Below are 16,799 nucleotides of genomic sequence, written 5' to 3'. Positions count from 1 at the left end.
CATGGCTACCTCACCCAAAAATAGATTTTTCGCTTCGCTCAAAATCCGTTTTTTGGGCTCAGGCCATGTCGTCCTGATGGAAGTTTACCAGAGCATTACTGTATCTGTGGATTCTCAATCGGTGCCGTACTCTCAAGAAAGTATTTTCCCGGTCCGTCTAGACCTAGAGACCTATGATGTTACCGTCATACATCATTTCATCTAAGCATGAACTATGTTAGTGCTTCCTGCCCCCTACAGGGAAGAGTCATACTAGACTCTGGAAAAAGTCTTGAGGAGTACATAATAACTATGGATGACAAAATGACAAGCTTGTATAGTGGTCTCGCCCTATACATTATAAAGCAAAGTTTGTATTATAAGAGTCACCAATGTCAGTATGAATTTGTGACACCTTCCCCAATGTGACTACTCATATTAACTATTGGATAATGGTTGTATCCGCATAGGAACAAATTTTGCCTCTTTGCCACTATCCCATTAGGGTACCACATCAACCCTTCCAAGGAAGGGTTAGAGTGAGTGGACTTTTGCTTGAATCAGGGAACAGTCTTAAAAGACATGCCATGATAAAAATATCCATATTTTAACCTTAATGCTCAGTACATTTCTAATAAAATGAGTGTGGGCGAATAACTATGAACTAGTTTATTAAAATTTAATAAACGTACATATCAGATCAACATTTATAAAATTTATAAAATGTGGATGATATGCGTTAAAGCCTAAAGAAAAACAGTCAACAGAAAATATTGTTTCGTCTACTAGGAAACAGATTTGCCACTTCAATTGAATTATTAATAATAATGATATAGTCTGTATACTGTTTATTTACACTAGCGTAAAAAACGCTTGGCACAAGTGTCCGTATTATGCTATAGTTCACCGACGTCAATGGAACAGTTTGTAAGGACACTTACGTGGCCTATCGCACAGTGTGTAGTAACATACAGTGACTACACACGCACCCTTTTAATTAATCGTCCCAAATTAAGTATACTGTTCCTCGCAGATTTAAAACAGAAGGTTAAAGAATTCTACCTGCTGCTACCACAGACCTCTTAAATAAGTTGCTCCACTTGCTTCACATAGTGCATAAAGAACACCTTGGATGACTACCAGCCGGTGTACAAACAAGGATGTTCAAAGTACATATAATCAAAGAAATTTTATGGAGGAGGCAACTTTCCTCGGATCATGACTAACGGGTGTACTGTCTGGATCCGTTCTGCGAATAACACGGGTGATTTTCGCCATTAGTTATAGATAACTTTGAACCCAGGGTTTCTCTTCTGAACAGATGTTCTCCCATAAAGTCTGAAGTTCTATGAAGATAGACCTTTAGGCTCTCCACTGGACATAAAGATGCATCTTCCTTCAGAGGGCAGATTCTCCAGGGACCCCACCTGTTGGTGGGTAGCTTGTTCCTGGTATGAAACGTTGGGTCTGGAAATAGATTTAGTTCTCCCTCCAAGAACTGGAAGTGGCCTTCCTCTCTAGAGAGAGCCACTATTTCACTAATTCTAGCCCCCAAAGCGAATACAAACAGAAATATGACTTAAATTCAAAACCTTCTAAGCGCATTCCTCATTGTTCATTATTTATACACAATGAAGAATCATATCTAATGACCATGCAAAGGGTCTTTGGAGGCGCTGAAGGGCTAAGCCCATCATGGGCCTTTGTAGTTCATTAAGAACGTCGTTAGAAAGGTCGACCTGTAAGGCATATGGTATCTGACTTGTCAGGGCAGGCTTGAACAATAGAATTGTGTTGGCTGCTAAGCCTTGCTCATGAAGGTGAATGAAGAATGATAAATAGGAATCTGTCGGGATTTCTTTTGGTTTCTTCGCCTTGACACAGGATAGCTATTTCTTCCCTGAAGCCTCATAATGTCTTCTGGTTTCCTCCAAAAGTCTAAACTGACTTTTAACACCGAATCTTTTTCTCATCGCTAAGGAGAGAAATCATGAGATGTAGGTTCTGTGTTTTCTGTGATGGAGCGAAGACAGTCGACTTCTGTACTCGCTGAGACACAGGGATGGATCCGGTAGCGGTACGAATTTTAGTCGTAGTTCCAATGCCAGAGGGAACCACACGCTATTTGGCCACTTGTGGGCCACTATTGCTGCTTTCCCTTTGAAGGATCTCAGCTTATCGAGAACCTTCAAAAGGAGGTTGTGCGGAGGAACAGATAAATATTGGACCATCTGTTCCAGTCTAGGGACATAGCGTCCACTGCCTCCGCTAACGGATCCTCTATGGGGACACGTAACAATCTATTTTCTTGTTGTCTTTCGTCGCAAAGAGGTCTATCTGCAGCTCCGGGACTTGGCTCGAGATGAAGGGGAACGATTCTGCGTCAAGGGACCATTCTGACTCTAAAGGTGTAAACCTGGATAGAGCGTCCGCTGTCACATTGCGGAACCCTTGAATGTGAACTGCTGACAGGTGCCATTCTCCATTCCGCCAAACGGAATATGGCCAACATCACTTGGTTGATTTGAGGTGACCTCGACCCTTGTCGATTCAGGCATCTCACTACCACCTCGCTGTCCAGAACCAGTCTCAGGTGGGTCGAGTGGCGAGGAGATACTTTCTTTAGTGTCAGAAGAACTGCCATGGCTTCTAGAAAGTTGATGTGAAATGACTTGAAAAGATTGGACCAAGCTCCTTGGTCTCTCTTCTGATGAGAGTGACCTCCCCAGCCTTCCTTTGAGGCATCTGTGTGGATAGTTACTGACGGGGGAGGAGGTTGAAGAAGTATTGATCTTTTCAACTGCTTAGCATTGGACCACGGCTTGAGAAGCGTTCGCAGTCGAGTCGGTAGAGGTCTTATTAGATCTCTTCGCGCGTTTGATGCATATTTTCTCCAGACTCCTGTTGCATCCTTTAGCTGTGCTCTTAGCACTGGGTCTGTTATCGAAGCAAACTGTAGAGAGCCCAGCACTCTCTCCTGTTTGCGTCTTGATATCCGTTTGGATTTCAATAGTCTCTTGACAGATCCTGCTATTTCTTTCCTCTTCTTCCCAGGAAAGGAAAATCGATGTGACTCCAAATTCCAGTGGATTCCCAACCACTGAAATTTTTGAGCTGGAGAAGGTCGAGACTTTTTGATGTTGATCTTGAGTCCCAGATGTTCCAGGAACTGGATCACTATCTTAGAAGCTTGCATGCATTCTGTCCCGGATGCTGCCCACACCAGCCAGTCGTCCAAGTAGGCTACTACTTGGACCCCCTTTAGGCGTAATTGATGGATGGCTGCGTTCGCGAGCTTCGTGAAAATCCTTGGGGTTATGTTTAGCCCGAAAGGCATGGTTCTGAAGGCGTAAAGTTATCAATGTAACTTGAAGCCTAGGTAGGAGGAGAGGTGACGATTAATTGGAACGTGCCAATAAGCATCAGACAAGTCTATAGAAACAGCATATGCCCTTTTGGGCAGTAGGGTCCTTATGTGTTGAAGTGTGAGCATTCTGAACTTGTAGTTCACTATGAACTTTTTGAGTGGCGACAAGTATAGAATGACTCTGAGTTTTTCTGAGTCCTTCTTTGGAACACAAAACAGCCTTCCTTGGAATTTGATGGACTTAACTTTCCGGATTACTCTTTTGTCTAAGAGCTCTTGGACATATTCTTCCAGAACGGGGGTTGATTGTTGGAAGAATTGAGGAAATTGAGGTGGAGGACTGCTCCAGCTCCAACCTAGTCCATTCTTTATTAGGCTGTGGGCCCAGGGATCGAAGGTCCAGCGATCCCTAAATAGCTGTAGTCTCTCTCCTACTGGAAGTATCTCACTTCTGCTGTTGTGGACCTGAGGCCTTGCCTCCTTGACTGCGTCCTCCCCTGGATCCCCTTCCTCTTGAAGGACGTCTAGAAGAACCTCTGGCTGTTCCTCTAGCTTTTGCATAAAAGGAAGAAGTCTGCCTTTCGAAGGCTGGGTTAAAAACTGGCGACTGTGTCGCCATTTGTTGAGGTACCAGCTGGTACGTGGTTGGAGATTGTGCCACTATCTGAGGCACCGCGGTCACAGGAAGTTGTTTTTGTTGCTGTCGGTAGGGTTTAGCCGGCTGAGAGGATGGTCTAGGCCTTTTTGTCTTCTTCTTGGGTTGGGGACCCTCATCTGGAGAAGACTTTCTTTTAAAATCTAAGCCCCACTTTTTGAGAAGGTTCCTATTCTCTGTGGCGGCCTTGTCTACTACCTCTTTAACCACTTCATTGGGAAAGAGGTCTTTACCCCAGATACGAGAGGATATCAGTCTCCTCGGTTCGTGCCTCACCGCAGCCGAGGCAAACACGAACTCTCTACAGGTGTTCCTAGCTTTAATAAAGCTATAGAGAGCCTTCGTAACTGTAGCCAGATGGGTTTTGGCCACTACCATGAACATGTCCTGGTTCTTGGGGTCACTTGCCCTCGTTTCTAATGTCATTTGCAACGACATCGATGCCACAAGTCTTTCCTTCGTCTCTTGCTCTCTGCGCAAGAGAACGTCCGACAGTTTTGGAAGTTCCTCACCAAACTGACCTTCAGCAATATCAGCTTCCAGCTTCCCAACTGAGAAGGTAAGGTGGACGTCCTTCCAGTCTTCTTGGTCCAAGGGCAAGGTCAGAGATAACGGCTTGCACTCCTCCAAGGAGGGGCATGGTTTCCCTGCCTCCACCGCCTTTAAGGCGGCCTTATATCCCTTTTCCATGAAGGGACAAGGCTCTGGTTGGAGAGGCCACAAAGGAGGGAACCTTCTTACTCAAGGCTGGCACCTTTGAGTTCGTGAAGCCCCTCTCTTTCATTGAGCCCGCTAGTAACGCCTGTGCTTTACTATGGTCAAGAACTATGACCTCCTTCGGCTTCGTCTCCTCCTTTGAGGCTGGCTCCTTCCTAAGATGGACACAGCAGTCCGGATAAGAATCTTTGTTGGGCCAAAATTCCATGTTTTCCAGGGGAATTGCTCCCAACTTTTCTGATATCACGATCTTCCCCGTTGTCATTGGCATGTGTTCGGCATACCTCCAAGGATTGGTGTCCGAGCACAAAGGAAGATCCTTCACGTTGAGTCACTTCTGTGGCCCACGTGATGCTGCAAGTCTACGTATCTCCAGTTTCATTGCAGCTTCCTTCTCATCATTCTATCTTTGAATTTGTTGGATCATCTCAACAATAGAAGAAAGAGTCCTTCCCAGTTCATCTGGGATAGCAGACGATGTAGAGGGAACAGGTTCTGGGTCCAGAACCGATGTAACCGACACCTCGTCGATTTCTTCTTCTTCTATTTGAGGAGCCTGAGACAGCTCCTCCTCCTGACCTTCTCCTAGAAGGTCTCTCTCTGTAGAATCCGACACCTCCGACATCCTATCGTCCAATTGGATGTCTTGAAGGGCGGCCGAGACTTCAGAATCTACCGGATTCTGGACAGTTGGTATCTCCACCTAAGGCTGAGGAATGACTGCATCAGCTGATGCTTTAGGGAAAAGGTATGCCCTCATCTTCTCATTTGGAAGGTAGGGGCCTGAGGTGTTTTTCTGAAAACCCCTCACCCAGGTTCGTAACTTTTCCCTGGCAGCATCCCTTGACTCCGTTGACTTAGGATTGTCAAAAGCCTCGGTAATCAGGTTAGAACATACAATACAAACCTGAGGGTCCCAATGCCGGAGATCACCTCTGGAGGCTGCGCATGCTGCGTGCCTCCTGTAAAGTTGATGTCCACAGAAGTTCTTACTGCGGACATTACAGAACACACTCCCGCACTTCGGATGGTCCTCCTGTAAAGAGAAGAAAAATCCATGAGTATCAAGTGAAGGCTCTACCGGCAGACATGGAAGGGAGACCAAGGGAGGTCTGGGGTTCACTCTGCAAAGAACAAAGGGTCTCTGCCGCCCGACATGTAATTGCCAGCCGGCAGAGAGCTGAGCCGGTCCTCCATCCTAACCTACACTAGGTACGGAAGTAGGACTGCGGCCAAAAGATAATAAAAGAAAGAGAGGTGGGGAAGGGATAAGGGTCCTATAAACTTCGTTCTAGCAAGAGACACACTCAGCAGTTAGGGAAGCTCATCCTAACCTAGAGTTGTCTATTAGGGAGGAAGACTGGCAATACTTGCTAGCCTCCTCCCAACCAGAACAAAGTTAGGTGAAGTTATTTCGCCGGGCAACAGAGAAAACTCATTCTCCAGCCCGAGAAAAACAACACAGGACAGTCTGCTAGGCCACTAGAGCAAGGAATCAGCTCTTACGGAATCCTTCCGACGTGGACTAGGGAAGCAAAGCTTCCTGTGTCCGCCCCTAACCTAGCAAAGGAGACTCAACTCATTCTCTATGCTAGGAAGAAGCAGACCACAGACTAGAAACTCTGATGTTCTGCCCTAACCCAAAAAACCAGTCACTCTGGTTATCAGGTCAGGACAGACATATCCTAGAATAGTTATACCTGAATTATTATACAGATAGAACGACTAGGATTAAGCCAAAGGCTTACAGAGGTAGAGAGGGATTGAACTAAGCCTCCGGAGGAGAAAAGAACAATCGAGGATGTGCCAAAGTATACTACTGTACCTAGGTTACTAACCTAGGTGCGATGAGAATCGATTACCTAATTCACCGAAACTCTCTCGTATACAATCTTAGAAAGAACATTCAACAATATCTTACATGTATAAAATATTTGCCTATAGCTTCAATAATATAACACTTGGAAAAACTTATATCATGCATGAAAGTACTAGGGCCAGACGCCTAGGCTACTAAGCCTCGCGAAGGGCAAGATCGGTTACCTAAATCACCGAATTAAAAACTGACGGTATAATATAAGCATTCCTAGAGGAGCTAAATGGCTAGATTATTAAAGCATAACAAACCAGGAACGTCGCTCTAGCTAACTAAATGACCCATAAATAGCGAGCGATAGCATCCAGGATGCCTCCGATAGGCAACAGCTCTTGTTTACGTTAATATCACTTTTGATTTAATTCAAAACGACAAAATCTTACATTTATACATAGTAAAGATAATACTCAACTTTCCAGAGGCAACAGAGGCCGGAGAAGTCATCAAAATGTTGAAATAAATCCAAAATAACGAGAGAACACAAGGGAAAACACCGAGTAGTAGAGCTACACGAAAAGGAATAAAGAGGGCGCTACCGCCTTCATCAGATACACACTGGTAACGGAATAGGAGAGATGCCTTATGAGCGGCTCTCTTTTCATTCTCATTTCATATTCTTGTCACTTTAACCCCTCGAAGCGTTAATACTGTTCGGGGTGAAGATAGCTATGTGACGTTTCATGAATACGTCCTCTGATATGCGATATCCCTGTGAGATTATTTAGGGATATTCGCTCCAGGAGTTAGAATTCTGGATACCTTAAGGTAAAATTCTCTGGGAATATCACTGTAGTCAAATATACCCTAGGAAGCTACCCTTTAGGAACTTCCATCAGGACGACATGGCCTGAGCCCAAATATATATATATATATAAATATATATATATATATATATATATATATATATATATATATATATATATATATATATATATATATATATATATATATATATATATATATATATATATATATATACATAACTATATAACTATTTTATATATACATTTAAATATATGTATATATATATATATATATATATATATATATATATATATATATGTGTGTGTGTGTGTGTAAAAATATTCTTGGGGAGGCCCTCCAGACCCAACACCGACACCATTATTATTATTATTATTATTATTAATATTATTATTACTTGTTAAGATACAACCCTAGTGGAAAAGCAGGATGCTATAAATCCAGGGGCTTCAACAAGGAAAGTAGCCCAGTGAGGAAAGGAAACAAGAAAAGATAAAATATTTCAAAAAACAGTAACATCAAAACAAATATTTCCTATATAAACTATAAAATCTTTAACAAAACAAGAGGAAGAGAAATAATATAGAATAGTGTGTCCGAGTGTACCCTCAAGCAAGAGAACTTAGTGCCTTTTCAAACTTTATCCCCCCCCATCCCAAAAAAAAAAAAAACGCACTTACGCTCCTGGTACATGTAACAAGGTACAATTTATAGAGGATTTATATATATAATCGGGCTTTTGCTCATCTAAAGACGTATTTGCTGTGGACATGAATACATTTTGGTTAAATTTGTAGTCCTAACGTTTTGCTTTTAGATTATTGGGATCTGCTCTACATAATTTTGTAATAAATGTTATTTGTATTTGACATATAAATACCATAACTTAGATCCTAAAAATTCGAAGAAAAATGGTGTTATTGGAAATATAGATTTTTTATGCATTAATTGAAAAAGACTAACATGAAGGTATGATTTACTAATCACACATTTCTAAAAATTCGAATATAATCCGGTGTTTCTACTTCTTGTCCAAAGATGACAGAACGCATCCCTTGTTATATTCATGTGAATGATTCTATCCAATTGGGAAAGGGTGATAGATTGATTCTTATGAAGAAATATATGAGGTAGGTATAAATTATGTTCAGTTCCGATTAAGTAAGTTTTTTGGTTATTTTTAAACCAAAATGACGTCATGGAAGGTTCCAGAATGCAAGGATTAAAGAGCTCTGCACATTGTTTATTTCCATGGCCAATAGATGGCCTTAGCAATAGAGTACCAAACTACTGATTATCCCACCATCCACTAATTATTATTTTTGTTACTTAATTTTTGTTGCAATTTGGGCACAAACTTGCTGAAAAACAGATGCATATGAACTTGGTGTTCCTTGTTGTCTGGCCACAGCTTAATTCTTCGGGAATTATGTATTTCACAATGAATATCACAGAAATATTTCCTCAGCAAACAATCGTTAGTTCAATTACATTTGGGGGTCAGGGGGTCGCCAGATATGCCACATGTACTGAAATCGGTGAGACAATCAAGTAATTACGCGGTTATTTGATCTAATTTTCAATTACCTTTTTATGAAACCTTAAGATAAATAATATGTTTTATGGTATGACATGTATTGTTAGTAAAATCTACGTAGAATAACAATATGTTTACATTCCGAACGGCATATAACGCTGGCTCCTCTAGCTCCCCCCCTTACACCGAAACGAGTTTTACCTTACCGCCAATAGATGGCAACAAAGGTACCTTTTCCCAACTAATATAGTCTATAATTTGACGACCACGTGTGTCAAAAAGTGAGGTAGGAAGGTAGAGGCTAGATAATTGGTAGTTGGTAAATTGCCCGACTATCGTTTCCTTGTTAGGAATGGATATTTTTATCAGAAAATGGTGTGATTTTTTCATATTTTATAGGAAGCAACCTGAGTTTACTTATAAAAGTGTTTTGTATTTCCTTTCTTCATCAGAACACACGAGTGTTAGGTCATGTCCCTGTACAATTGACCAAGGTAACAATCATCAGCATAGTTGAGGTTGGTGAGACGAGTTTGGGACAGCGCTGCCAAATGGAATTTCCTCGAATGGAAAATATCATTATTCATTACAGATTCAAAGCATTTAAGGAGTAATAGTTATATGCAGTATGGTGCATGACTATGGAATAATTGGATGTTCTTATAATCTGCGTAATTAACATAGACAAATCGAATTATGAAAAAGAAATTTGTCATGTTTCTGTATCTTCGCCAACGCCTGACTGTGTTGCGTCATCCACCTGCGAGTGTGTATTAGTTAATAAGGGCGCTCCAGAGTGTAAATCAGTTATAAAATAAACCTTATCATCATTTCCTTCGTAAATGTATACATGCCAGTAAACCTGTTTCTTGGTTCAATATAGGTTAAAAGAATACATTAAGTATATACAATATGTTATATTAATGTTTTCTCTTTACCAGTAACAGCCACGGTCATCCCAAGTCGATTATAGGCCAATCGTAAATATAAAAAAAACTGATTCTGAGAGAGAGAGAGAGAGAGAGAGAGAGAGAGAGAGAGAGAGGGGGGGGGGCCCGCACTAACAAGACGGGGATGGTGATGATCTCTGTAAACCTATAACAAGAAGAGCAAATGTTCATTTATATAGGTGGATTGTGGATGTTGCATCAAGCTATGAAAGATATAGGACAATTATTTATTAACATGTAGTTTTGTTAGTACAATTGATCGTGAGGTTTTTAAGGAATTTGGTCCTTGGTTTGAGTACAGGATTATAATATCTCTGGGATTAAGGAAAACTTGAATAAAGTTTTGCTCTATACAAAAGTTTGTTTCAAAGAAAGGGTTTCTTCTGTAACGATATCAAAGTCAGTTTATATCATTGCCTATAAATCAAAAGAAAGATATGCTTTTTTTATTAAATTTTTGATTCGATGGAAAGGTTAACAAAGATGATAGGTTGCTGGATCTCAAGAAAGGTTAATCGATTTTTTTTAAGTGTTAAAATTTTATTTTAAATAAGTTACTAATACCCTAAAAGTTAGGCTGGTCTAAATGTCAAATGTTTATCCTTATTGCTATCGGACATAGGTTCGAGTCCTTGGTCGGGCAGGAATAATCATCATTAAGAAATTTCCCTAAGCGTTTGAGATCCCAAGCAGAGCGAATTCGATTTGGAGGGGTAAGGGAGTGTGAGGAAGGGAAGGGAGGAAGGCAGAAACAGATAATCTCCCACCGTCACCACCCCCCACCAACCACCCTCCCAGTATTTGTAACTTATCTGAAAATTATATATATATATATATATATATATATATGTATATATATATATATATATATATATATATATGTATATATATACAGTATATATATATATATATATATATATATACATGTATATATATATTAACATATACATGTATATATATAATAACATATACTGTATATATATATATATATATATATATATATATATATATATATATATATATATATATATATATATATATATATACCACAATGGCATTTAATATTGTACCCTTTGGAATGTGTATTGACTAGAAATTCATTTATGATAAACGCTTCTGGCTGGGCAAGGATTCGAACCTACGCCATGAGCCGAAGCAATGCCTGCAGGGACGGCTTAAACAATTGGGCTATCAGGAGAGATATAAGTACATTTCAAGTCCACTGTACATATACCTGTCGAATTCAGGAATGTGTCTTAAACTTTAAATCAACCCGTCTCCATCATCATAGCTGATTAGTGAGTTTGCAACACTTGGTTATTTATGATGAATATGTATCACTAACACTTGGGATTTTAATCAATGTACAGTAGGCCTAAATATCAATCACAATGGCATTTACTATAAAATTCTACCTTTGGGAATGTATATCCACTGGGTATTCATTTACGAAAATGCTTCTGGATGAGCAAGGATTCGATCCGATGCCCTAAACCAAAACAATGCCTGGATGGATGACTTTACCAATCCAGCTATCACGAAAGGCAAGACGTATAGAATACAAGTATTCCATAGACCTTGAAGAAAGGTCATTTCAAGTCCACTTTACACATACCTGTCGAGTTCAGGAATCTGTTCTTTGACTTGAAATCAACACATCAGACTCCCATCATCCGAGTCTTTCCAAGCTTTAGCAAAAAAAAAAAAAAAAAAAAAAAAAGAAAAAAAAAAAAACTCTTACGACTCTGGAAGTTACTTCTATGGTTGAACCAAGGCCCTATAGATATACTCGGAGTACATTTAAAGTTCCTTGGATTGAACATAACGGGGACAGCGTCTTACCCGACTAACGTTTCTGAAGAGCATCATCTTAAGATGAAATCAGAACCGGAATCCGGCAACTTTAATTTTAATCCTATAATCCTATTATCCTATAATCTTGATATGTCCTTAGAGGTAGCGTTCTTGGCCCTTTAATTTTGTTATCATATGATGTGTGTTTTGACCTTAAAACAAGTTTTAAAGGGCACTCGTGAATGGCAGAGCAAGGGACAGTGGCAATCCCGTAGCCAGGACCCTCTAAGTGGGTCCTGCCCCTGGCCAGCAGGACAATGCCCCGAGAGACTAACCTTATATAATAATAGTAATGATAATAATAATAATAATAATAGTAATAATAATAATGATTACTATTATTATTATTATTATTATTATTATTATTATTATTATTATTATTATTATTATTACTAGCTAAGCTATAACCCTAATTGGAAAAGCAGGCTGCTATAAGCCCAAGGGTTCCAACAGTGAAAAATATCCCAGTGAAGAAAGGATATAAGGAAATAAAAAAACCATACGAGTAGTAATGAACAGTTAGTTTCTCACTTGTAACCCAATCAACTTCTGCCGACTTTACACTCTCCAATCCCTTCAACGCCTCTCTCCTAACCTGCATAACCTGCATTAACTTCCTTATATTAGACCTTTAACTCTTGCATTACTCAGGTTTACCTCTCTTCTACCTTTAATATTCACCAAATCTTCAAATTACTCACTCCCTCGACTCAATACTGCCATCACATCACGTTGATTGTCAACGATCTGTTTGCTTATTTTATCCTGAGATATATTTGTTCATTAATCTTTCACTCTGCATTAAAGTCCATGTAAAACCATTTTTTTTTTAGATTAATCCACGTACACACACTCACACACCCACACAACACATACACACACACACACACACACACACATATATATATATATATATATATATATATATATATATATATATATATATATATATATATATATATATATATATACATATATGTATATATATATATATATATATATATACATATATATATATATATATATATATATATATATATATATATATATATATATATATATATATATATATATATATATATATACAGTATGCATATTATGTGTGTATAGAGTTTTATATAATGATTTTCCACAGATACAAAACACAATGCTAAGAAAACTACATTTTTTTTTTCATTTAACGGTACGAAAAAAAAATTACCGAAAATAAATAATTTTTAATTGAAAAGAGTAGCATACTTCGGACACCTTTGTTATGCACCTAATGTCTTCCTCGCTACTCCTATTTCTTACTTCGTTAGGTACGTCAGTTTAGTTGCTGGTACTTTTCTCAATCTCAGAGAGAGAGAGAGAGAGAGAGAGAGAGAGAGAGAGAGAGAGAGAGAGAGAGAGAGAGAGAGAGAGAAGGGCTTAAAATGGGTAAGCAAGACGGCAAGTCAGAAGAGAGGTTTTATCCTTGTGTATTTCATTGATGATATCAATTAAAAGAAAATACAACAACAACAACAACAACGACAGCAACAACAACGACAACAACAACAACAAATATAAAGGATGGTGAAACTTAGTGTTACTACCTAAAGAAATAAATGAATGAACAAACGAATAGAAAATGCTAATTACTCATTGTGGAAGTTAACAATACGCCCCAGGGCATCCTTCCCCGAATAATGAAATGCGTACAAGGTGGTTTCGAAGTGCCCGGTGGTTTCTCCCCGTGGGGCTCAGTGATCACGTTGATTTATGAGAATTTGGTCGAAAAGGCTTGGCTGCGAAGCATTTAGGTCAACAGGTCCTGCTATGCAAAAGGACTGGAGAACACCCTTGCGAACGTCAGGGTCTAATATTCACCCTCTTTGAGCCAAGGCTCAGAGCGTATAGAAATTCATGGAGATTTATGTAATCGACAAATGAATTGGCTTTTAGATATGTCATTAACATCTTTAATTGGTTTGGTTATGAAGAGAGCGTTATGTGATTCTCCCAGTCATTCTTTATATACTAGAGGTATGCTAGGTTTAAATTGGCCATTTTCTCTTTTTTTAAGCTGCTAAGTTTTAATTTTTTCCGAATGTTTTTGCCTTATTTACTAAATCTGACTTTAATTGAAAGGAGGTAAAGCATGTCACTTCTTTTCTTATTTCTTTTTTTTTCTATTTTTCTTCTCCTCGTGTTTTAGTCAAAAAGAGGCATCAAGTTGCTTGACCTGTTAAACTTAACTCTTAAAAAAAAATCCCGTCTGTGAGGAAACAGTTTCCGAAGATGCTAAACTTGGCAACTCAGTGGTACCTGTTGGAATTCTATAGCAGCGCGCTCAGATGCGTTGGTAACGGAAAACTAGCACTTCCAGTTGAAATACGAAGAATAAAACATCGCGTCGTGTCTTACCTTATGGCTAATGAGTGTGCAAAGTCAATTCATGTCAGCGGGTTTAAGGGACAAACAGTTGGACACAAGAATTCATAGTACAACTCTCTCTGAGGAAGTGCACCCAACCTAAGCCATTGTTAAAAAGAAAAAAGAAAGAAAAAAAAACAATTTCAATCGGAAATTCTCCTTAAAAATATACTGTACTCAGCCGTATTTCAGTAAAATACAGCCGACCGTAATCTTTACCCTTATTTGTTATCATCTTTTACTGGTTGGTGACCGTAATATCACTCCTTTACGTCAATATATCCGTTTTCTAAGGCAAAATTTTGAAAAGCACCCTTACTACACAGCAAAACCCCCTGTTTAGCCCAGCCCACAATCTCTTCCATCTCTCCCCACACTATCTGTTCGGTTACTCGCTGCTAAGTATGGGTGTAATAGGGTGCACTTTGGAGCGTGATGTGCCAGGGACTCCTGTGTCCAACTGTACCTTTCATATGGACATAGCAGTATTACCAATCTTTATTTTTGTCCCTTTGTATACTTGGAACAGTATATATGAACCATACAGTCATAAGACCTCAAACATTTGATTAATAAATTGATAAATTTATATATGCTAGTTAATAAAAATGTTTATACATAGACTTGAAAAACAAACTTATTCATAAGACTTATTTCCAGGCGTTTGAGAACAACACCTTTCGCTACGTGCCATCATTTTGACAGGAGTTAAAAAAGGCAAATAATTTCTTCTATCTTAGTATACATATAAACAGACCTCCTTTGCATTATCGAGTTATATATAAAGCTCAAACGATCACAAAGAGGATGCCACCCAAATATGAGCGGATACCGAGGGAACATAACGGGAATAAGTTGAGCACGAAGTTCTTACAAGATTAGTCATATCTGGGGACAAAGATATACGAAATAAACGGAAAAGCCTGTTCTTATTCCTGTGGTATTTGCATGTATTAGCAAATAATGCATATTAATTGAGTCTCTTCGCTACATTATATCAATTGATCAAATGAACAACGCGATTTCATTAAGTGGTTATTTACCAATGAGTCTCTTCCCTACATTATATAGATAGATCTCTTCAAATGAACAAGGAAATTTCAATAAGTAGTTGATTACATAATTTCTTATCTCTCTCTCTCTCTCTCTCTCTCTCTCTCTCTCTCTCTCTCTCTCTCTCTCTCTCTCTCTCTCTCTCTCAACGCCAATAACAAAATTAAACGTACTCACAAAAACAATATACTATTTTCTAGAAAAAAAAACAAAAAAGAAAAAAAAAACATTAATTTTAATAATTTTTCAGCCCCATGATAGGCTAAGTAACATCCTATCTCCACAGACACTTACATGGCAGTTATCAAAAATACTACAGATATATACGGAGTTTCGTCTATATTCTATACCGTTAAACATCTTTGATATGCATAACTTCAACTGAAGCTTAAGAAAATATCATGATATCCCCCCCTCCCCCCCCCCCAAAAAAAAAAAAAAAAATCTTTGTTTTGTTGTGAGTACTACTGTTGAAAGCCTTCTTTTCATTCTTTCTATGATATAACGATTTTATGGTAAGTCCTATAAATTATAGTTTCTTCTTTTGTATACTAATAACATCATTAGACTTCTAAACGTTCAGCATGATGACCATCATTTTTGTAACGTAAAATTACAACTCTTGATTTTGTCATTATAGCATAGAATGAAATATCCTGGCTTTAAAAACGCTGTCTCATTATATAAGTTGATGCTTCATTATATCTTGTTTCTGTATATGGGAAAAGTTTAATCAGAGTTTTGTTATTTCAATAAAGGCTGATTTATCAATTCAACCTTGTTCCTTTGATAGACATTTCAACCTTAAAGCTGCATTTTTCTTTCTTTATTTCAGATAAAATTATCATTAATCGAGTATGAATCTTTTTATTTATTTGTACATAATTAAATGTACTTTTTTAAGCTATATCAGAATGAAGAGTATTATTTATATTTTTCATCAATATAAGGTCCCTTCAATGGACGATTACTTAATAGAACGAACCTCATAAAATTTTAAACACAATTTTGTCCTTATTTCATTTTTCTCGAAACATATTCCATCGTAAAATACCGTTGAATTAAGATTTAATATTTTTCCATCTCCCTCATAGTCATATTAAATAGCATTCCAAATAAAACCTGATTATCCTGTTTTAAAACTTCACAGTAAATATCTTTTGGTAAATCCTTAACTTCCTGACACATTTTTGGCTTCTTCACTGTAACCTGATCATGATTTTGTTCACTCCTCTTTTTTTTTTTTTTTTTTTTTTGTAACCTCTTTATCCCGACTTTCTTCTTCAACTATGGCACACATTTACATTCCTATGTCCCAGTGGGTCTGGCTTCCTTGCTATAGCCATCTCTTATCCCCAGCCCATGCCAGCTATAATCTTCCTTTAATAGGAACTTTCCCCCTAAAAGGCTCCAAGAAGGGAACTGGAATTCTTTAGCACTTCACCTTCCCGTAGAAGAAGAAGAAGAAGAAGAAGAAGAAGAAGAAGAAGAAGAAGAAGAAGAAGAAGGAAGGAAGACAAATATGAAGAAGCCTCGTCCATAGCTTGACCCAGTCAGCCTAGAAAAAAAAGGGGTTAGCAGGGTTGGTGGGTGTCCCCTATCTCTCTCTCTCTCTCTCTCTCTCTCTCTCTCTCTCTCTCTCTCTCTCTCTC

Source organism: Palaemon carinicauda, chromosome 37, assembly GCF_036898095.1.
Source record: "Palaemon carinicauda isolate YSFRI2023 chromosome 37, ASM3689809v2, whole genome shotgun sequence".
In the NCBI taxonomy this organism is placed as follows: Eukaryota; Metazoa; Arthropoda; class Malacostraca; order Decapoda; family Palaemonidae; genus Palaemon; species Palaemon carinicauda.
The sequence above is the reverse complement of the archived record's forward strand: the minus strand, read 5'-3'. Positions refer to the sequence as shown.